Source organism: Esox lucius, chromosome 5 (genome assembly GCF_011004845.1).
Source record: "Esox lucius isolate fEsoLuc1 chromosome 5, fEsoLuc1.pri, whole genome shotgun sequence".
NCBI lineage: Eukaryota > Metazoa > Chordata > Actinopteri > Esociformes > Esocidae > Esox > Esox lucius.
The window spans coordinates 36,390,101-36,413,399 of NC_047573.1; the positions used below are offsets into that span (position 1 = coordinate 36,390,101).

Sequence of the window (23,299 nt, forward strand, 5' to 3'; positions counted from 1 at the left end):
CACGTGTGTTGAAACCGGTATAGCACCAGTCACAAACATAAGACACACCCAGAAAACCCTTCAGATTCATGATACCGTAGAAATGGTTATCGTGTAAGTACATAAAGACAGTTCTAGGGTGGGTTTCCTCGCTGTTTTGAAACTTGGTAAAGTGACCATCCCGTGTTCGGTGAAAGACAACAATTTTACACCCTGTCATTTCTTCAAACCGAACAATATCTGTGAATGACACACATTCATCTAACGCTAAACCAGCCCCCTTATGTAGCTCACGACCACTAACCAGGGCCTCGGGATATGTGTACTGCGGGTTCAACATACCCATCAAACAAACAGAAAAACACGTAGAATCATTATTCACAGCCACATATAAATGTCTTCTTTTTTTATTGATAATCTGATCTATCAACAATGTTTGAGCTTTACGTCGCGGGGCACCACCCTCACGGTTTTTGACAATTTGTACCACCAGTTCTAGTGATTCATCAATCATAATCTCGGCATTACTCTGCATAACACTTTCAAGTAAATTACCAAACGTGCGTTCATTATATTCATCCGCTCTCATGGTCACATGTACGGGATCTATCAGAGATTCACCAATCAACTCAATCTGCAGACGATCACCAGGCCCTTGTACAAAGTCTGAGGCTCTAACAATCAAAGTATCCAAGCCTGCCATAATACTTGCGTAGAATGTGCCAAAATCACCAACTTCACCAGTATTTTGTAAATTTATCAACTGTCGTAATTCCACATTGTCAAACGCATTACGCTGTATAACTCTAACATCGCCATCACTGCACTGAGTTTGCATCAGAGAGCTCGAAGGAGTGTCAACTAGATCGTGTGAAAAATGGGGGCTACTAAGCTCGGTTAACAAGCCTTGTATCTGAGGATTATTGTGCGCATCGCTGTCTAACAAAGTAGCGGTTGGTTCATTTGTATTTTGGGGTATGGTCGATTGATTATTTGTAGAGGTTGTTGGCTGTTCCGTGTCTGGACTGTCGTTAGCATTATCTTTCGCCATTTCTCTGGTTTAACGTGTAAATAACAATCCACTTTTCAGATTTGAATATTCTAACTCAAACATACATTTACATACAGCGCAGTTTTGAAGAGTTGGCTGTATTACCTTCAGCTTTCAAGCCTGAAAGAAAACAAAAATCCCCTCACGCTGTGCAGCCACAAGGAAGGGTGTCCGTAACTGACCCCATTGTGGTAATGTACTTTGTATCATCACCCGGCTGTCCTCAATCTGTTGGAATATAGAATGTTGTACCAAGGGTCAGTATGCATAGTCATAATTGTTAATAACACTTTAGAACAAGACTAAAAATGTCTGTAAATAATTAAACTTACACAAAGTATCTGCTCAGGTTGTGTAAGATAACAGTCTGACCACCCAGTCCAACTGACGCAGATGCCGGTCACTTGAACTAAATACAAATAGGATTAACAAGCGTATACAGGTAATTAAAGCTGATTAACAATAATGTCAAAAGTCTACTTACCAAGATTTGGAGGTCCAAAAATGTGTTTACCAAACACGGTCGGTGTTCAACCTAAACCGGAGATTTAAACAGGCAATATGAAAGACAGCTAACATGAATGGATTGCACAACCGTAAATTTGATTTACAAATTCTTAAAAAGTTGCATCACAATTCAAATAAATTACTTCAAATAAAATAACTTGTACTTACAACAGAAACGATATACTCCACGCTTGAAACACCAGCTGTCTTTTGCGGATGCTGCGGGGTTTAATTACTGTCTTCACATCGCAGCCGGGGCTCCTCCAGCAAGTCACGCCTCTTAAATTTGTCATTGGTTACATGTCATCGTTCTTCACGTTAGATTCAAATTGTGTTAGAACTATACATGCTGCAATGATACAAATTCAGGATAAAACTTAACTATTTAGTTCAGATTTTTGTAGCCACTTGGCAACCAAATATATTGCTATATCACGTCTGGTAGAACAGCCGTTCTCGTTAATTTTCGCGGCTCAGCCGTGACACACGTCATATAATTGTATATATTAACGATAAACTCATCTGCTTACATATAAACGCTTGCTATTGTCACCATATCGATATTATTCAGTTCAACATTTAACAAACACAGGACCATAATGCAGCAATACAAAATCAGATTTCACGAGTTGTTCATTAAGAGAATGCAGCACATCTTCACCCGGAAGTGACAGCATAACCCCATACTAACACAAATACTATAATATTTTTTTTTAACCAACGTTTGCCTATTATTAAACATTTCTACCAATGTGTAGAAAACAATCTTGCGTTGATCTCTGTTGTACAATTTCAAAAGACGCCTTTACGAATGTTTAAATTACCTGAAATAACCTATCCTTACCTGTCAACGATTCCCCGTTGTTCATGCCAATTTATACACGTCCTTGCTGGTAACTTTGTAACGTTTTGCCATATAATGCAACTTAGAAGTTAATGCTGACTTAACAATTTTTATTACAAAACTCAACATTGCTCATACATACACTTGTTTTTATTTATAACAATATTTTAAAAACCCCCAACCACGACACAATCTACCTTTGCGAAATGTGTGGTTGGCCCTGGGCCATGGATGCTCCTTCAAAATAAAAGCATTGCTCATGCGATGTTAATTTGCTGTAATTCTGTGTTGGACTACAAACCGTGAGACACGGGATGGTTTCTAACCTGCATATACTACAGTTTGTATTAGTGGTTATTTAGGGACCATTACTACTGGGCAGATATAACCTTGAAGCCCATCTCTTGTTAAAATGAATATTGGGCTGAAAACTATCCGAACTCGTAAGTCCCGTCCCATCCCCTTCTTTATATCTTACAGAAAAACACGTCTCTCACATGTAACTCTGTGTTTGTGGAAAAACACCATGTTACAACCACATTGCAAAACATGGAAGTTTACATCTGTACCACAAGGCATTGGAACCCTGGCCCCCTTTTGTTTAACACCAAACACCATACCGCTGACACAACACTTATTTACTGCCTGGGAATTTAACATTCCGGAACCCTAAGCCCCATTTGTTAATCATCAAACATAGCCCACCTGTTATAACACTAGTCTGGTTTGCTAATCAGACGTTGTAAAACATCAAACACTGACACATCAATGTAATCATAAATCACAAAGTCACCGGACATGCATACGTCACTCCTGAAGTCCCACCCTAACATACGTCATACCGGAAGTCCTACCCTAACATACGTCATACCGGAAGTCCCACCCTAACATACGTCATAACGGAAGTCCCACCCTACAAACCGGATGTCCCGCCCACCTGTCACATCAATATGGAAGTCCCGCCCCCTAGGGCCATAAATCACCATTCTGACACAATATACCCTACACTAACTACTAGCCAATCCATGTAATAAGGGCTAATAATAACAACCTTATAAACTAATTATTGTGACTGAAAAACTGCCTAATATGTAATTACACTGTAATTATTCTTGTCTGTATGAGTAAAAAAACCTCTTCGAAATGTTTAGGTGCTAGTAATCACATCGGCACCTCCATGTTAGCCTTTCATGCAGTAAAGTTAACTGTTATGGTGTAAGCACAATGCTTTTTAGTTTCCACACGCAGTCCACAAACACTTGAAAATGCGCACATTTAATACAGACATTATAGCCTATGTGTAATAATATACATGCCCGCTCATTTTAAGATGCCCATCAACATTAAAATTCAAGCTATGCCACTGTTATAGTCAAATGCCCTTACATCTATTTACCAGACATATTCAGTAATGATAATGGTCACATTTCTAACAAGAAAAAAATATATACATAATATGCAACCAAGGCCAAATTATGACAAACAAAAGATTAATTAATTACATTAGTAACTTAATCATTATAGATCTTAGTGAAACTGAATATAAAGAGATTACTTTCTTACCTTCCCTTGTGGTTCTTAAAATGACGAATTAAATTTGACCTTGTTGCATATTTTGCATCTGGCAAATCTTTTTTTATTCACATTGTCCAGTTCAAAGTCCTTGTATCCAAACGATACTATTTGTGGAGCTCGACTAACGTTACTGTCTGCCACGTTTGGCACGGTTTGAATTGTGCAGCGTTAAAGGCACATACGCTGATTAGTGGTGCTGAGGTCACATCATATAAAATAATTTTATTGCTGTTTGTTTATTATAAGTTCAAGTCATTGTCGAGTCTTCCACTTCAAGTCAAGTCTCAAGTAACTTGTTCTCAAGTCAAAGTCAAGTCAAGTCATTTTCATACTTTAATCAAGCATGTCACAAGTCCTGAAAATTGTGACTCAAGTCAGACTCAAGTCAAGTCATGTGACTCGAGTCCCCCACCTCTGCTTTAGAGCTAACACACCGCCAAAACATCAGTGAGCCACCACCATGTTTCACAGTGGGGATGGTATTCTGTTCACTATAGGCCTTGTTGACCTCTCTCAAACAAATTGATTATGGTTGTCACCACAAAGCTCTATTTTAGTCTCTTCCCTCCAAAATACCATGTGCCAGAAGCTGTGAGGTGTGTCAAGGTGTTGTCGGGCATATTGTAACCGGGCTTGTTTGTGGCATTGGCTGAAATTGTTCTTGGTCTACCTGACCTTGGCTTGGTATCAAGAGATCCGAATTTTCCACTAGTGTTGTCAAAAATATCGATATTTCGATAAATATCGATACTGAAAAATGTGAACGGTACCAATACTAATTTCCCGAAGTATCGATACTAGCCGCGCTTTCACTTTCACTTCTCTCCAAAGGCGCGTTGACAACCACCACACGCGCACGCGCACGCGCACTCGCACTCCCACTCGTCTCATTCGCTCTGGTTAGCAAAGGTGAAGTGAATGGAAAGATGGCGAGTGCAGCGCCCGTGCGACCGGCTTTGGTTGATAAGGAACACAGCAGGAGTGCTATCTGGAAATATTTTGCATATGAGGCAAATGAACATGGAAAGCCGAAGGACACAAGCAAGCCAATATGCAAGAGATGCTACAGAACAGTGCTAACAAAAGGCGCTAACACCACTAATATAGCAAAGCACTTGAGAGACCGACACCCGGATCTGTATAAAGAATTTCTCGAGGTTGGTATTATTATTATACATTACTGACACTCTATCCTCCAATTTGATACTGTTAAGAGCTTTGACACAATCTGTATTGTTAAAAGAACTATATAAATAAAGGTGACTTGACGACTTCATGTCGATCCAGTGAGCACTGTTTTCACGTGTGATGCACGCACGTTTGCGTTTAAATCTGTTCATCAAATAACGTTAATGTATTAACCAGCTTTTATGACCGATGAGCAATGCATTTGTTACAGTATATTTTAATCTTTGATAACAGTAGGTATTAGGTAATAAAAATATAACGGATCATGTTAGCTCTGGTCCAATGAAAAAATATTAACAAATAGAACTTTGGATTTTAATCAGTACATGTATTAGTGAATGTTAGTTTAAATCAACTTTTAACTTTGATTAACAAATGTTTTGTAAGTATTTTTCATTGCTTATTCATGTTAACAAATATCTATTACCATTAACCTAAGTTCTTAGATTAGTTCATTCAGTTCATTTTAAAAGTGTGGTCTAAAAAAAAAATGTTTATTAAAGTTTGGCATTCTCTTGTAGCACCAGAAAAAAGATGAGACTCGACCTGCAACAAAAACAACACAATCACAACCTACACTACCAGCTGTATTTGAACAGCAAAGAAAGTATAAAGCAAACTCAAATGAAGCCAAGAAGTTGAACAGGGCTGTAGCAGTGTACATATGCATGGATCAGGTTCCTGTGTATACTGTTGAGAAACCTGGCTTCAAACAACTTCTTGAACATTTGAACAACAGGTATGCCCTTCCTTCACGCAACTTTTTCATGCACACTGAAATCCCAGCCCTATATAACGAAACAAAAGAAATAGTCATGAACCATCTTGGAAGGAAAACCTTTTTTTCATGCACCACTGATCTGTGGACAAGCAGAGCCACTTCCACGTTCATGGCAGTAACTCTGCAATTTGTCACTGAAACCTGGGACATGCAGAGCTGGTGTTTGGGCTGTGTTGGGCTCAACACTGAGCACACAGCAGAATGCTTGAGGGAAGCATTGGAAGAGATGATACAAGAAGCATGGAAGCTGGACATGTCATACATGGCTGGTATCACTACTGATAATGCTTCAGCAAACAAGAAAGCATTTCAGCAAGACTTCACATGGGTCCCCTGCTTTGGGCATAACTTGCACCTTGCCATTAACAAGGGCCTGGATATAGACCGTGTGTCTGGATCACTGTCTAGGTTGAGAAAGACAGTGTCTGCCTTCAGCAGGTCACCAAAGATGTTGCGACAGCTGAAGAAAAAACAAAAGGATTTGCAACTGCCTGAACACAGAATGATCCATGATGAGCCCACACGCTGGGACTCAGCTTATCAGATGGTGGAGAGATTTCTAGAACAGCAGCAAGCTGTCTGTTCCGTTCTAGCTGATGATCGGAAGAAATGGCACCTCGTGCCAAAAGATTCCGATATTACAGTTCTTGAGACTGTAAAAGAGGTATTGAGCCCCGTCAGCTCTTTCACGGATGCCCTTAGTGGTGAAAAACACACCACTCTCTCTGCAGTCCTGCCTCTGAGTTGGAAGATCTTCTCTACTTTGACAGTTGAGGAAGGTGACAGCAACCTAAAACGTCAACTTAAAGACAACATCAGAGAAGATCTCAGACAGAGATATGAGAAGACACATCTGCAGCTGATATTAAACACTGCCACATTTCTTGACCCAAGGTTCAAGGACAGTTTTGTAACCTTAAGAGAGGAGGTTAAACAGAATCTTATGATCAGTGTCGATTTGCTAAAAGCAGGGGGCCAAAATCAGCAAACATCATCTCCAGATGACAAGCAGCAACCAGCAAAAAAAACTAAATCAAATCTGAAGAGTCTGTTAGCAAACATACAGGGGGAAAAAAAGAGTGAACATGGAGAGGGTTCATCATCCAGAGAAGATGAGGGTGCAGAAACACAACTCAAAAATGAGTTTTCAGTATATGAAAAGATGCCTGAAATCAGTGCAGGAGAGGACCCACTCACATGGTGGAGGACACATGAGACAACTTTACCTCACCTTGCCCAGTTTGCTAAGAAGTATCTGTGTATCTCTGCTTCAAGTTCAGCTTCAGAGCGTGTATTTAGTACATCAGGGCTCATTTGCAGTGCAAGAAGGGCACGACTTACAGAGGAGCACATTGACATGCTGGTGTTCCTAGCTCAAAATCTGAAAGTTGCAAAACATCTGTAGGATACAGTAATGGGTGTCAATCTCACACACCTCTGTAGAGAAAATCTGCATAAAACTGCAGCAACAGATTCCATTTAATTATTTTGTTTACTAATTTGATACTTGATGCATAAGATTGCACTGATTTTGTTTTTGCTTGAAGTTTAAGTATCTTTTGTTGACATTGTGATTTGATTTTACTTGGAAATACAAAAGATTGCACTTTTTTTTTTACTTGCACTTTATTGGTTTTTGAATGTAATGCAATCTGAGAGGCTTTTGAACAAGTGCACTACCTCAGGACATTTCTGTTAATGTAAAATATATGTTCTAGACTTGTTATATTTAGCTTTAAATAAAAAAATAACCCCTTAATATTGTGGCAGTTTTTTTCTCTGTGGTATCGAAAATGGTATCGAATATCGATATTTTTCAAGGTATCGTATCGAAGTTAGAAATTCTAGTATCGTGACAACACTATTTTCCACTTTTTAATAAGTGATTGAACAGTATTGACTGGCATTTACAAGGCTTTAGATATCTTTTTGTATCCTTTTCCGTCTTTTTAAAGTTACATTACCTTGTTACGCAGGTCTTTTGACAGTTCTTGTCTGCTCCCCATTGCTTAGTATCTAGCCTTCTCACAGGTGGATTTGATCAGGGCCATTTGGGTGATTTCTGTTGTCATTATGATTTTAAAAGGAGCCAAACAACTATGTGATGATAAATGGCTTCATATGATCACTAACCTTAAATAAAAGACAGTTTATTTTGCTTGAGCAGTCATATTTTCAAAATCAATGCCAAACTTTCAGAATTTATGCCTGGGTATGCAAACTTACAAGCACAACTGTATGCATGTCAGCATGTGCATGTGTGCAACCATTTTGCTACGTAGCCTGGAATACATTTTGTTTTAATCATATTTCCAGCATAAGTTACATTGGATCACTTGCATAAACCTCAAATGTATTGCCTTTCATTATCAGTGTAATTGCAATGGGTCTCTGAATGGGCTGGAATACGATTACCCTTTGCTTGTCTGCATCAGAGTTGATGCATAGCTATTATATATATGTAACTACCTGAGCAGATGCATAAATGCAGGCTTATCTGCCCTAATAGATTGGAAGGATAAAGCCCTTGTCCAATTTTGAATCTCAGAAAAATATGTTATGTAGTGCTGTGCCAAGGCAATGCAGTGCCTCATTAGATTTGATTGTTATGCACAATACAACATGTTTTTCCGTGAGTGAAACATTTCACAACTTCCAAGAGGAATTACCATACATTCAAATAAAGTTTATACTAAATGTCTCTCTGATACTTTCTACCATGTACTGTACTACAGTTTTACCCTGTTCAGTTTGCAATGTTTTTTACATTAAAGTAGTCATGTTTTTATAGGTTTCCCTTTTTTCGGCCAAAGGGATAATTTGACTATAACAGAAGGGTAACTTCATATGGAAAACTTTTGTTCATGCCTTAATGAACACAACCTAGGAAAGAAATGTAATGCAACTGTGAACAGCATGAGTTTTTACATTAAGTTTCACTGGTTGTGTGAGACTTGTATGATATCAAAGCAGTATTCATTATAACACTCAACATCTCATCTTTCAGAACACATTATTCCTCTCCATTTACAGGGTTCCCCACACTCAGACAAGAGATAAAGGTCTCTTCCAACCGACTCTTCCACATGTTTAGAACGTCTGTTGCTTTAAACACATACTGTACTGTTAAGACGACAAACTGATGTCTGATATGAAATATAGGAATTACATACACCCAGCGGATGTAAAGTCATTTGAAATCTTCCAGTTTTTGCTGAATTAGATGGGTTCTGCATTGATGTACCCATGATGTAGCTGTGGGTATATTTGCACTGGGGGCAGCAGCTGTGAATTCTGGACACCCCACCCAGCCATACTCTTTGGTTTGAACATTTCTGTTGTGACACCGGAATTTATACTTGAAATACAGGCAAAAGACACTTTTGTAGTTTTTTCATTGTGTCCAAGTTTAGTGATATCCCAAAACAAAATGTGTATCAGACACAGACAATGCTCAGAGGTCAGGACTATAGCAACCTTTAGGACAGGACTGGACAGTGTAACATGAAGTGTGCCTGCATATTGAGTCTGCAAGTGCAGAACAAATAGACATTGTTATTGATTACTCACGCTTTGGAAGCTGCATTTTTGGAAGTTTTACTCAAGTGCACTCTCAACAGCAATTATTTTAAATAAATAATATATATTTTTAAGCATTTTTTTTGCTTTATTAGACAGAAACAGTTTGAAAGGTTAGAGGATGACAGTGTACAAAAAAAAAGAAAGAATTAAGTTGTAAAGCAATCACTTCCAAGATCATATTAGGCCTGTTGTGTTGCTCCCATATCATTTCTCTTTTTTATTCTCCTGCCATTATTTCTGTCACTCAATTTCCACTTTTCCTTCCTTTTTCCATCACTGCAAATTAGTTTCAACTCCACAGTAGTTACAGAATAGCTGGAGTGCTGTGTCGTAGCGTGACATACTGCTTTTACTTTGCGCTGAAAAGTAGTACTTTTGAAAAGAGACTAGTCATTTCTTGGCACTCACCGGAATACCTTGTATTTGTGACCTTTGTATATGAGCCCCTGCTATTTCCAAGTACGTTTGTTGAGCACTTACATAGAGAGAGAATTAGAATACTTAGAACCCTCTACAGCATTTCAGCGATACAAACAAACCCAATGCATGTCCTTAAATCTGAACCCCCAGTTTCCACTTATACATGCATTGTTGAACCTATTGTAGGTGCTGAAATGTGGGTGTTACATTTCCTCTAATGAAGGAATGTTGAGTTTAGTTTGACAGAACAAAGCTGTAAGTGACATTCAAACCGATCCTTAAGTGTGCCCTCCCCCTGCGCAAGAACAATCATAGACTGCCCAGAAGCAAATCTGACAATGTCGTCATTTAAATAGGAGATGTACAATTTTTGAACTGTGATATTTAAAAGAACATGCTTGATTGGCAGTTCCATGAGTGAAATTACAAGCTATCCACTTAGTGGCTGAGAATACACTTACTTATAGTTGAGGGACTTCTTGTATGCCTAAGAGCGTGATGTCAGTGCTCAATCCAACCCTGGGCTGATTGAATAAAATGTAATTTAAAGGAGTAATTTCTACCATACAAATGCAGAAAAATGGTAATTATAATCTAAACGATATTGGGGAAAGATGTTATTTGATATGGAGTATTTTACCAATGGTTTATTTTCAGAGTCACATTAAGCATCTTGCGGATGATTTCTTGTTTATTTTTGTTTGGTCATTGTGAGTTAACATTTGCAAAGAAATGGGGAAATCTCTAGCTTAAAAAAGTTGTATCCAGATTGCTGGCTTCTAAGGTTATCCACAGTTGTAAATAAAGTTGGCTAACAGTGATGAGAATTTGTCCTTTATAGATTGAAGATAAAACAATATCAGTGACATAAAGCTCCTTTGATTAGATCTAAATTTCTCCTATAGACTTCAATCTGGACTTCTGATAAAGTTTCCCTCTTTCACTTAAGATATCCCCGGGTGGAAATTGTAAAGTAAAATAGGATGGAAGCCTAATCACTGTATATAAAGTTCCCAATAGAAAGCAGTCTGCTAAATGACTCAAATGTTGGATTAGAGTGTCTGCTTATTGAACAGTGCTCCAATACTCTACTATCAGCCACTAAACTGTGTTGCTTTGCAAAGTGATTGTTTGCTTCTCTCATAGGTTTTCTTGTTTGAGCACAAACCCGCAAACTGTCAGCTAGACCCGATTCCAACAAAATTACTTAAGGAGTTATTTCCTGTGCTAGGTCAGCCAATGTTGAACATAATAAATTGCTCCCTTTCCTCCGGATGTGTACCAAACTCACAAAAAATTGCGGAAATTAGCCTCTTCTAAAAAAATAATAATCTGGATCCCAACATATTAAACAATTATAGGCCAATATCGGCCTCTAAAAAATCGTAAAAAAATGTGTTTCCCAACAACTGAATGCCTTCCTAAAGACAAATAACATTTATGAAATGTCCGGTTTCAGATCCCATCATAGTACTGAGACTGCAGTCGTGAAGGTAACAATTTACCTTCGAATGGCCTCAGACAAAGGTTCCGCATCCGTCCTTTTGCTTCTTGATCTTATTGCTGCTTTTGACACTATTGATCACTCCCTTCTATTAGCGAGACTGGAAACCCATATTGGGCTACGTGGACATGTTCTAGCCTGGTTTAATTTATCTGAAAAATATCAGTTTGTTAGTGTGGATGGCATATCCTCTGACAAGTCAAAGGTATGTTGTGATGTTACTCAAAGCTCGGTTCTGGGCCCATTATTGTTCTCACTATATATGCTGCCTCTGGGCGATGTCATCCGAAATCACAATGTAAATTTTCACTGTTATGCTGATGACACACAGTTATATATTTCAATGAGGCATGGAGAAGCCACAAAACTAGCTACCTTGGGAGCAAGCGTTTCAGATAATAGGAAGTGGATGACAGAGAACTTCTTGCTCTTGAACTCAAGAAAAACAGAAATGCTCATGCTGCATGGTCGTATCCCAAAAAACTGTAAGAAACCTCGGCGTTACCCTTGACCCTGACCTCTCCTTTGATGAACATATAAAATATGTCTCAAGAGTTGCTTATTTTCATCTTCGAAACATTGCAAAAATCAGAAACTTTCTATCAAAAACGGATGCAGAAAAATTAATACATGCTTTCGTTACTTCTAGACTAGATTACTGCAATGTTCTTCTTTCCGGTTACCCTGACAAATCAATAAATAAACGTCAATTAGTGCTGCACACGGCTGCTAGAATCCTAACTAGAACAAAAACTAGATGCATGTTAGGGTTAAGGTTGATTTTAAGGATTTACTGTTAACCTATTAATCAATACATGGACTTGCTCCTACTTACCTTGCTGAAATGATCCAGCCATACATACCTACACGTAACATATGATCGCAAGATGCAGGCCTTTTAATTGTACCTAGAATTTCTAAACAAACAGCCAGAGGCAGGACATTTTCTCATAGAGCTCCACTACTGTGGAATGTTCTGCCAATTATGGTTAGAAATGCAAACTCAGTGCAAACTTTCAAGTGTCTACTAAAAACTCATCTCTACAGCACGGTTTATAGTTAGGCGTAGCCTGGCCTGGGGGCGTGAAGGTGACCAGAAGGCTTGATACTGTCCACCCTTGCTGTCTTGCCAGGTGGGCTTTTGTCGCAACTGGGATGCCCTCCCTCCAATGCCTTTCAGGGGAAGAGTCACTGGCTTGTTGTTGTCTCTCTATTGCGCACTTGTGCAATTGGGCTGTACTCTGCTGGCAATATTCAGCCCTCATTCAGGGTGGTTGCGGTTGGTGGGTGTCCCTTTGGTTGATGCCTGGCAATGTGGGTGGATTGATTTCCTGCCTGTTGGGCCCTGTCCGGGGCCTCCCCCGGGTAGGGCCACAGTGTTGCCGGACCCCCCCCGTCTCAGTTCCAACGTGTTACGCTGCTATATGCACTTCTAACTCCAGTTTTACATTTTAGGAGGAGATGAGGTCCTGGTCCACTCCTGCGGAGTACCTGGTTTGGGGGGCCCGTTGCAGTCCCTGTCCTTGTCCATCTGGTCATACTTCTGATTTAGTGTACATTTAAATAGACTCTGGATTTAGCCCACATGCATTAATTAATTATTCCAATTGGACTCTTAATATCTCACCCGGCGCAGCCAGAATAGGACTGGTCACCCCTCTGAGCCTGGGTCATCTCTAGAGTTTTTCCTAGCCACTGAAATTCAACACTACTGTTGGTTGCTCCTTGGGTTTTAAGGCCAGGTGTTTCTGTAAAAGCACTTTGTGACAACTACTGTTGTAAAAAGAGCTTTATAAATATATTTGATTGATTGATTGATTGATTTACTGCCCATTTTCCAGTGAATTGTATTTGCTCTTTTAAATTGTTTTATTCTAAAATGTTTTAAGCTTCTTATATATGTTTATTTATTATTATTAATAATTACAGCACACCACCATAAATTAGACCACAGTCTCTTGGTTTTTCCCTTTATAAATAAAATGGATAAATAATTCAGACTCCTTTGTCACTCAAAGCTTTGATGCAATCAAGCTCTGATGCATCCTATTTCCATTGATCATCCATGATCAATGTGGTTCACTCATCTTGTAATGGCAAAACATTTCTGTGTAAGGTACCAGAGTTGACAGTATTTCAGTGCAAAAATCTATTCAGGAAGTTTTGTCTAAAGAACTGTCGGTAGAGCTCGGAGACAGGATTCTCTCGGGGAACAGATCTGGGAAGGGTAACAAAAAAATCTCTGGTCTGAGGAAACTCTTTGGCATGAATGCCAGGCATCACAGCTGTAGGAAACCAGTGACTGGTCTTCACCTGGACTCAACCATCCTCAAAGCAAAGCATGGTGGTGGGCCATAGAGAAAGTTTGCACTGACAATGGTTCTGCAGTCACTATGTAGTTTTTTGCTTATTGTTGTTTTTATTTTTGTCCATTACTGCACTGTCACTCATACAGTATGATCGACAAGCACTTTTGGATATTCGTTCATAATTGAACACAGACTTTTACACTACTCACTGGAGCGACTGCTGCAATTCTTTTGTTCCACCGATCTGTTTACCAATACGCCAACGGAAGAGAACAGACGAGAGCGTGCAACCCGCCATTACCAACCATTCTACTTGCAAATGTTCAATCCCTGGACAATAAAATGGACGAACTACCTGCATGGATTAACATTCAACGGGATATTGCAAACTGCTGTATGCTAGAGTTCGAAATCATGGATGGATCCTACGGTGCCAGACTCACCCCTGCTGGCTTTTCTATCTACCGGCAGGACTGGGGAATGAATGTTGCCGTGGTATCAAAACATTGTTCACCAGACCTGGAGCCACTGTCTGTAATGGTACAGCCCTTCTACCTTCTGGGGGAATTCAGATCAGCTATTATCACAGCAGCCCATATACCTCCGCAGGCACACTGGAAGACCCAAAATGGAGTAATAAATAGACTGGCGGATGCACACCCTGCGGTAGCTGCTATTGTTGTTGGCGATTTTAATAGATCAGATATGGGGAGACTTTGAACAAAATATCACAAGCACGTTACCTTTCCTACCCGGTCAGACTTGTGACCATTGTTATTCAAAAATACGAAATTGTTACAAACCCCTCCCTGCCCTGCATTTGGGAAGGCAGGTCACACTTCAATTTTGCTCCTCCCATCATATAAACAACAACCTAAAACAGGAAAAACTGTTTCTCAGGCAGTTCAATGTTGGAATTAGGGATCCATTATTGCTCTACAGGACTGCTTTCAAACAACGGATTGGCAGATGTTCTGTGATGCAGTCAATGGGGACATTGATGAATACTCAGACTCTGTCTCAGCATATATCTACAGATGCCTTGACAATGTCATCCCAAGGGTCAGTGTCAGGACTTACCCCAACCAAAAGCCCTGTGTAAATGGAAATGTCCTTGCTAAGCTCAGAGCATGGTCTTCCCCCTATTGCTCTGGGGACCTCAAGGCTTTGAATAGATCCAGATATGACCTATAGAAGGCTATCAGAGATGGAAAAAGAGAATAACTTGACATGTAGAGATGCTGACATGTAGGGGTAAGTTGGAGGCTAGCTACCACAGCTCTGACCCAAGACGCATGTGAGGAGGACTACAACACTTCACAGGATACAAAGGGAGTAAGACCAATGATGCTTGTCTCGCCACCTTGCTCCTTGGCGAGCTCAACACTTTGTACTGTTTCAGACGACCAACACAATTCCTTCAGTGATGCTTGCTAAAGACCAGGACGACTACACTCTCTCCCTAACCATGGCTGATGTGAAGAGAGTTTTTTAAAAATTGAACCCGCATAAATCACCAGAGCCAGATGGCATTCCAGGCCGTGTCCTCAGGGGGTGAACTGACCAACTAGCAGAGCTTTTCACCTCCATATACAACCTCTCCCTGTCTCTGTCTGTAGTTCCCCCCTGCTTCAAACAAACCACCATCGTCCCTGTACCAAAGAAACCTTGTACCAAATCACCTGCCTGAACAACTACCGCCCTGTAGCACTGACCTCCATCATCATGAAGTCCTTTGAGCGGCTGATTAGAACTCACATCTGCTCCACCCTTCCTGACACCTTGGAGCCTTTGTTTGTATACTGCCCCAATAGATCTACGGACAATGCCATCGCCCTGACGACACACCGCCCTCTCCCACCTGGACAAAGGCAACACATACGTGAGGATGCTGTTTGTGGACTACAGCTCTTAAACACCATTGTGCCCACCAAGCTTGTTCCTCAGCTCAGGTCCCTGGGATTTAATACCTCCCTCTGCTATTGGATCCTGAACTTCCTGACGGGCAGACCTGAGGTGGTGAGAATGGGCATCCTCACCGCCGCTGCACTGACCCTGAGCACTGGCCACACAAAAAGCTCCAACATCTTGCTCAAGTTTGCGGATAATACTGTCATCCTGGGTCTCATCTCCAACAACAATGAGACCGCTTACAGAGGTAAAGTACCTGGCTACATGGTGCCAGGACAACAACCTCTCTCAACGTCTGCAAGGCCAAAGAGATGATCATGGACTGCATGCCCCCATACACATTGATGGAGCTGAAATGGAGAGAGTCTCTGAATTCAGGTTTCTCTGTGTGTTCATCAAAGATGACTTCACTTGGTTCAGACAAGCGAACTCAGCATTGAAAACGGCCCAAAAACGACTATGCTTTCTGAGGAGACTCAAGAAATGTGGCATGTCTGTAAAAACTCTCACCAACTTCTACAGGTCCACCGTTGAGAGCATCCTCTCAGGCTGGATTACTGCCTGGTAGAGCATTACTGCTCCGCTGCAGACCCCAAGTCCCTCCAGAGGGTGGTAAAGTCTGTGGAGCTCATCATCAGCTGCCATCTCCTCTCCGTGCAAGGAATCTACCGTCCATTACCACAGGAAAGCACAGAACATGATCAAAGGTTATGGTTTGTTCACACTGCTGCCCGTCTGGTAGACACTACCGGAGCATCGGAGCACGCACTTCCAGACCCACATTTTTTTTCTTCCCTCTGGCCTAAAGCTCCTCAACCAGCAACACTGATCCATGATCACGCTGATCACACACACTAACATTCCAGATGCTCTGATGTCCTTTCAGGTACTTTTAATGGGCATTAGAATATTCCTTTGCATGTACCATTCATAAGCTTATTACACTCATATGTGTCTATAATACTCAATGCTTCTACCACCTACTCCCCACCTACTCTTTCAAAATTAATGCTTGTTTACATTTTTTATGTATATCACTGCCATAATTTAGGGGCAATCTCCTGAACTCCAAACTAAATGTCAGAATGGGAAAGAAAGGTGATTTAAGCAATTTTGAGCGTGGCATGGTTGTTGGTGTCAGATGGGCCGGTCTGAGTATTTCACAATCTGCTCAGTTACTGGGATTTTCACGCACAACCATTTCTAGGGTTTACAAAGAATGGTGTGAAAAGGTAAAAACATCCAGTATGCGGCAGTCCTGTGGGCGAAAATGCCTTGTTGATGCTAGAGGTCAGAGGAGAATGGGCCGACTGATTCAAGCTGATAGAAGAGCAACTTTGACTGAAATAACCACTCGTTGCAACCGAGGTATGCAGCAAAGCATTTGTGAAGCCACAACACGCACAACCTTGAGGCAGATGGGCTACAACAGCAGAAGACCCCACCGGGTACCACTCATCTCCATTACAAATAGGAAAAAGAGGCTACAATTTGCACAAGCTCACCAAAATTGGACAGTTGAAGACTGGAAGAGTGTTGCCTTGTCTGATGAGTCTCGATTTCCGTTGAGACATTCAGATGGTAGAGTCAGAATTTGATGTAAACAGAATGAGAACATGGATCCATCATGCCTTGTTACCACTGTGCAGGGTGCTGGTGGTGGTGTAATGGTGTGGGGGATGTTTTATTGGCACACTTTAGGCCCCTTAGTGCTAATTGGGCATTGTTTAAATGCCACAGCCTACCTGAGCATTGTTTCTGACCATGTCCATCCTTTTATGACCACCATGTACCCATCCTCTGATGGCTACTTCCAGCAGGATAATGCACCATGTCACAAAGCTTGAATCATTTCAAATTGGTTTCTTGAACATGACAATGAGTTCACTGTACTGAAATGGCCCCCACAGTCACCAGATCTCAACCCAATTGAGCATCTTTGGGATGTGGTGGAACGGGAACTTCGTGCCCTGGATGTGCATCCCACAAATCTCCATCAACTGCAAGATGCTATCCTATCAATATGGGCCAACATTTCTAAAGAATGCTTTCAGCACCTTGTTGAATCAATGCCACATAGAATTAAGGCAGTTCTGAAGGCGAAAGGGGGTCAAACACAGTATTAGTATGGTGTTCCTAATAATCCTTTAGGTGAGTGTATACTGCTTTATCTTCTTGCTATATTTCTGCTGGGTGTACATTTTTCTTAAATTCTCACTACGTAGTTTTAGTGTGTATTGCCACTTTTCATAAGCTTATTACAGTCATGTATCTATAATATTAAAAAATTATGCCAATTGCTGCTAGTTTGTGTTATGTATAATTCTGCCATTCTTGCCATATCTAAATGTTCAATAATACTACCCAGATTGCTGCTAGTTTACAGTACTCGGTTTTTTTAACTGCTGCTAGTGTACAGTGTTATTATTATTTTCTGTATGACTATATCAAAAATATATTTTATATATACTTATATAATTTTCATCTTAACTCTCACTACGTAGTTGTTTGGTGTCATGTCACAAGAATTTCATTGTACAGGATGTTGCTGTGTTGTTCGGCGCATTTGACAAATAAACCTTGCTGTAGTGGGATGTAGTTTCCATTCATGAATTTGGACGTTGCTAAGAACGCTAATTACAGCTGGGGACAGAGCTGAATAATGGATGGTTGGAAAAAATTACTCTATGTCCATTCCAGAATAACTTTTGGTAAGTGATTTTTTGACTAACTATGGCTTTAAGATAATTTGGTAAATGTTACGTATGCACTGAACCCATCCTCTCTACATCGCTCTCTGTTTTTCTTCCCCTCTTTTCTCTCTGTCAGTCTTTTTCTTATATCTTAGTTTTTCTGTCTTCACCCTGTCTTTCTATCTCTCTCAACCACTTTTTCACATGCTCACACACATATATCCCATCTCACCGCACCCTCCACAACCCCCCCATCACTTTAAGCCGATGCCTGTGAACTTTTAAGTGCTGCCGAAGTGGCCTCTTTTCCCCTCAAAAGAGACAGATATTGTGGAGATAACAGCCTCTGTCTTGAGAGTGGACTAGACATTGCTGTCAGATGCCCGGTCATTCTGACCTTTCTGGAGCCCAGATGCCTCCTGTCCATCACCCAAATTGTTAGATATGAAGGGGCTTGTGTGTGGGTATGTGTGAGTAGTTGGTGTGTGCGCATGTTTTACATTTAACCATCCACAGGTTTTTTGTTACTATATATTAATCACACTGCATACTATTTCATGGGACTCATGGGTTTTATTTTCTTTGTTTACTGGTACTATTGTAGACTAAAATTATGCCAGCACTGAAATGTGTTACATTTAGTGTGCTCAGAACTTGGAACCTGTGTACACTTGCATAAAATAAAGTAAAATTCTGCTTCTGAGGATGCTTCTAATTTCAACAAATACAATTTCAATAATATAAAATTTGCCAACCTCAATTTACACCTTTTAAGGTTTTTCTTTTGATGCTGGAGAGAGACATGCCTTGATGAGATCCAAGATAAACTCATAGCCATGCTGGGATATGGCAGTGATCATGGCCTGTGAAAGACTTTGGAAGTGCAGATGTTTGTCTACTTGTTGTTAGCTATCACAACATGACACCCTTTTGTGTTTAAAGCATTTGCACCCCGGGTTTTTTGATAAACTCTTCCCCATGTGTATGTACTGCCAACACAAAAGCCACATTAAAATAACACCTCAAAAACACCTCTTTCAGTAAGTCTGTAATCTGTAAATGAGGAGCATTTGCTTTATGTCTAAATTGTAAAGGTAAAATGGTGTTCTGTCTGTCTATAGAGTAGCATTCTAGACTCCATATGTTATCTTTTCTATTCTCACCTGGTCGTATGGTTTTAAAATGAACAATTCATCTTGTCTTCATTTTTTTTTTAACCAGCACTTGATTCTAGGAAGTCTAAATGCAAGATGCCCTTGAAGTGTCTTGAAAAACATTTATCAAATAAAATGTATTGTTATGTTCTTCTTGGGGTGGGATTCTTTATATTGAAGTAAAATGATGAAACTTTTCCCTCAACCTTGTTTTGTTGTTGCACATTGGTCTCATTCTCCTGATTAATCAAAATTGAAGGTAGAAGGCAAGGCAATGGAGTGGTTAAGACAATGTATTCTGGTCTTGCCCAAGTGAATACACAAAACCGTGAATGTCTGTGTTGTAAGTTTGATAATCATTAACTGGCCGTGTCATCAGAGGTCAATTATTGATCTTTGCCTTATTCCCACGACTTTTTTACCATGCTAGCTACATTATTTGTTTTGGGTTCGTCTTCGTCCAATTTTTGCACATACAAAGTTATTTTGCCAATCACTTTCAGCCCTCTGAAAATGTTGGTTGTGCTTTGGTGGTTACAACTTCCATAGTCACAAAACAAGATATGGAGGAAGTTGAAAAGAAAACTGTTGCTTGATTCTTAAATGCCAATGAGTAGGTTTATTTTTAGTTTTTTAGTTTTTTTAACAAACGAGAAATGTCCTGTTAGATCTTTTATTTATTAAAGCTTACCTGTTAACCTATTTGCCTTATTAGTGCAAACAGCTCTGAAAAATACAAAATTGCATTAAAATAAATTCTATACAGTTAATACAGCTCACCTACCTGCCTTTCCCTTTCAACTTTGTCCTGCTACTCTTCCTTAAATGAAACGTTGTCTTAACTCATTTGTGTCACTTTCACTTGTCGTTGATGTTTTCTGTGATCGTAAGATAATGTACAGTATTACATCGCAATATGTCATGTGTGACCATTCCATAAATACTTGATACCTTTCCGTAAATGCCCTTTACAGTACTATCACTCCAACAACAATAGGTTATGGGAAATATGACTAGCTTGACCCATTCAGGTTATACATGGAATCTATATTACACATCCAGCTCTTTTTCATGGAGAGTGGACATTCACTCTTATTTATATTTGTTGTTTTTTATGTATTGTTTTTGCAAGGTTTTGTATAAAAAAGTTTGGGCACGCCTGACAATTTTCATGATTTTAATTTATAAATAATTGGGTGTTTGGATCAGCAATTTCATTTTGATCTATCAATTAAATGATGGACACAGTAATATTTCAGTAGTGAAATTAGGTTTATTGGATGAACAGAAAATGTGCAATATGCATCAAAATGAAATTAGACGGGTGCAATAATTTGGGCATCCCAACTGAAAAATCACATCAATATTTAGTAGATCCTCCTTTTGCAATAATAACTGTCTCTAGACGCTTCCTATTGCCTCTAATGAGTGTCTGGATTCTGGATGAAGGTATTTTGGATTATTCCTCCTTACAAAACATTTGCAGTTCAGTTAGGTTTGATGGTTGCCGAGCATGGACAGCCCGCTTCAAATCATCCCACAGATTCTCAATGATATTCAGGTTTGGCGACTGGGATGGCCATTCCAGAACATTGTACTGCATAAATGCCCGGGTAGATTTTGAGCAGTGTTTTGGGTCATTGTCTTGTTGAAATATCCATGATTCTTCAACATTATTCTCAAGAATCTGTTGATATTGATTGGAATCCATGCAACCCTCAACTTTAACAAGATTCCCCGCACCGGCACTGGCTACACAGCCCCACAGCATGATGGAACCTCCCCCATGTTTTACTGTGCGTAGCAAGGGTTTTTCTTGGAACGCTGTGTTCTTTTGCCGCCATGCATAACGCCCCTTGTTATGACCAAATAACTCAATCTTTGTTTCATCAGTCCACAGTATCTTATTCCAAAATGAAGCTGGCTTGTCCAAATGTGCGTTTGCATACCTAATACCTCTGTGGCTTGTGTGCAGAAAAGGCTTCTTCCGCATCACACTCCCTTACAGCTTCTCCTTGTGCAAAGTGCGCTGAATTGTTGAACGATGCACTGTGACACCATCTGCAGCAAATTGATGTTGTAGGTCTTTGGAGGTGGTCTGTGTGCTGTTTTTGACCATTCTCACCATTCTACACCTTTGCCTCTCCAATATTTTACTTGGCCGGCCACTTCTGGCCTTAACAAGAACTGTGCCTGTGGTCTTCCATTTCCTCACTATGTTCCTCAGAGTGGACACTGATAGCTTAAATCTCTGCAATAGCTTTTTGTAGCCTTCCCCTAAACCATAATGTTGAATAATCTTTGTTTTCAGGACATTTGAGAGTTGTTTTGAGGCCCTCATGTTGCCACGCTTCAGAGGAGAGTCAACGAGAACAACAACTTGCAATTGGACACCTTAAATACCTTTTAAGGTGGCCAACAGTGGTGGATCATTTCCATGGTATAATAAAAGTCCTTTACAACATCCAACGAAGTGAGGAACACTCTCCAGGAGGTAGGCATATAATTATCCAAGTCTACCATAAAGAGAAGATTTTGCCCAAAAACATTAAAAAATTTTTTTAAAGCAAACCCGGTTCCACAACAGCATCCTTTGGACAGATCAGCCTTTACCAGAATTATGGGAATAAAGAAGTATGGAGAAGGCATGGAACAGCTCATGATGCGAAGTATACCACATCATCTGTAAAACATGGTGGAGGCAGTGTGATGGCATGGGCATGCATGGCTTCCAATGGCACTGGGTCACTAGTGTTTATTGATGATGTGACAGAAGGCAGAAGCGGACGGATGATTTCTGAAGTGTATAGGGATATATTATCTGCTCAGATTCAGCCAAATTCTGCAAAGTTGATTGGATGGCACTTCACTTTACATATGGACAATGACCAGGGAGTATTTTAAGCCATAGAAGTGGAATATTCTGCAATGGCTGAGTCAACCCTCTGGTCTCAACCCAATCGAGTATGTATTTCGCTTGCTGAAGACTATTTAAGGCAGAAAGACCCATGAACAAACAACAACTGAAGACAGCTGCACTAAAAGCCTGGCAAAGCATTACAAAGTAGTGTTTGATGTCCATGCGTTCCAGACTGCAAGCAGTCATTGCCTGCAAAGGATTCTCAACAAAGTATTACAATTGTAATTAATGATTGTGCTAATTTGTCCAATTACATTTCAGCCCCTGAAATAAGGGGACTGTGTATTAAAATGGTTGCAATTCCTAAACGTTTCATACAATATTTTTGTTCAACCCCTTGAATTAAAGCTGAAAGTCTGCACTTAAGTCTTTCAAAGTAGTTTTGAGGCAAAATTATGAAAATTCTGTCCAAATATGTCCGGCACCTAACTATATACAATTAAATATAGACTATGACAGTTGAGTTGCTTACTGTCTCCTATAACACAAAATACACTTTTTCTCATGCTAATGGGAAGGTGTGCTATTTTCTGCGCACTGTTGACATTTCAGAGCAATGTCACTCTCTTTGTAAGGACTCCTTTTGGCCAAAAAGCACACCTAATTTACATTAAGCAATGGTCATAGGCCCTTTCTCAAGCAAGGATTCTACTCTTACTAAAACATTTTAAAGTCGTTCTGGAAGAGATGAACAAAGCTTTTTTTTTTGCTGAGTCACTAAGTGAACACAGAGTCAAGTGAACAGTGAGTTCAGACCTTGGAAAGGTTCCAACCCCACTTCAGATGCGCAGGGTCACACATATAGCAAACAGAATGAGCTTCGCTACTCTATTTAAGTGTTTAAAATTAAATAGGCACATGGTGCTGTTGCACATGGTGCA

The 23,299-nt window shown here is 40.0% G+C and overlaps 1 protein-coding gene across 1 annotated transcript in view; it reads left to right on the top strand.

Moving 5' to 3' along the window:
* The window catches only part of atrnl1b (attractin-like 1b), a 264,456-nt gene that overhangs the window by 231,548 nt on the left and 9,609 nt on the right, over positions 1–23,299 (top strand). The window lies entirely within an intron of this gene.